The 804-nt window shown below is 32.5% G+C and overlaps 1 pseudogene; it reads right to left on the reverse strand.

The window, feature by feature from the left end:
• Nucleotides 1–262: 262 nt before the first annotated feature.
• Nucleotides 263–390, reverse strand: LOC123232854 (annotated as a pseudogene).
• Nucleotides 391–804: the final 414 nt, after the last annotated feature.

Below are 804 nucleotides of genomic sequence, written 5' to 3' on the forward strand. Positions count from 1 at the left end.
TTATTAAAAGTTATAGATATGTACACTCTACTAATAACTATGCGCATTATAAAATGTATAGAAATTTAAAAAGGAGTAATTAGGTAGTATACTGAATAAAGAAAGCATTGAACTTGGAATAAGGAATGTTTATCTTCATGAGTTCAAATCCTATCTCCTAGGCAAATCATTTAACTCAGTTTGTTTCAGGAACCTCATCTATAAAATGAGCTGGAGAAGGAAATGGCAAACCACTCCAGTATCTTGGCCAAGAAAACTCAAAATAGGATCATGAAGAGTAGGGCACAACCAAAACAACCAAAAAAAAATTTTTAAGGTTGAGATATAGACTAAATAATATTTTGATCCTATTTACTAAACTTGATCTTAGCCAAAAGGCAGAGAAGCTATTTTGATCCTAATTATTGATCCTGACAGTCATTAGAGCTTACTAAGTAAGGGATTGTCATGATCAGACCTGTACTTTAGAAAAACAAAAAATTTTAAAAAGCAGCTGAGTGAAAGATAGATTGGAAAGGGAAGAGAATTCAGAATGAGACCAATTAGTAAGCTACTGGTCTTACTTTAGATAATTTAGATAATTTAGATAAAAGATGACAAGGACCTGATCTAGTTGTGTAAGCTAGTAAGTAGCTAATGTAGGATTTTTATGACTCCAGGTCTTTATGACTCCAGGTCTAACTCTCTAGTCACCTTTGCCACAGAAAATCTTTAGTTCTTTCCATCTCTAGAATCCTGGGAGATCACAAATGGGGAAGGGAAAGGAAATAAGTAATTATTAAACAACTAATATTTGTCATACAA

Source organism: Gracilinanus agilis, chromosome 1 (assembly GCF_016433145.1).
Source record: "Gracilinanus agilis isolate LMUSP501 chromosome 1, AgileGrace, whole genome shotgun sequence".
Taxonomy (NCBI): domain Eukaryota; kingdom Metazoa; phylum Chordata; class Mammalia; order Didelphimorphia; family Didelphidae; genus Gracilinanus; species Gracilinanus agilis.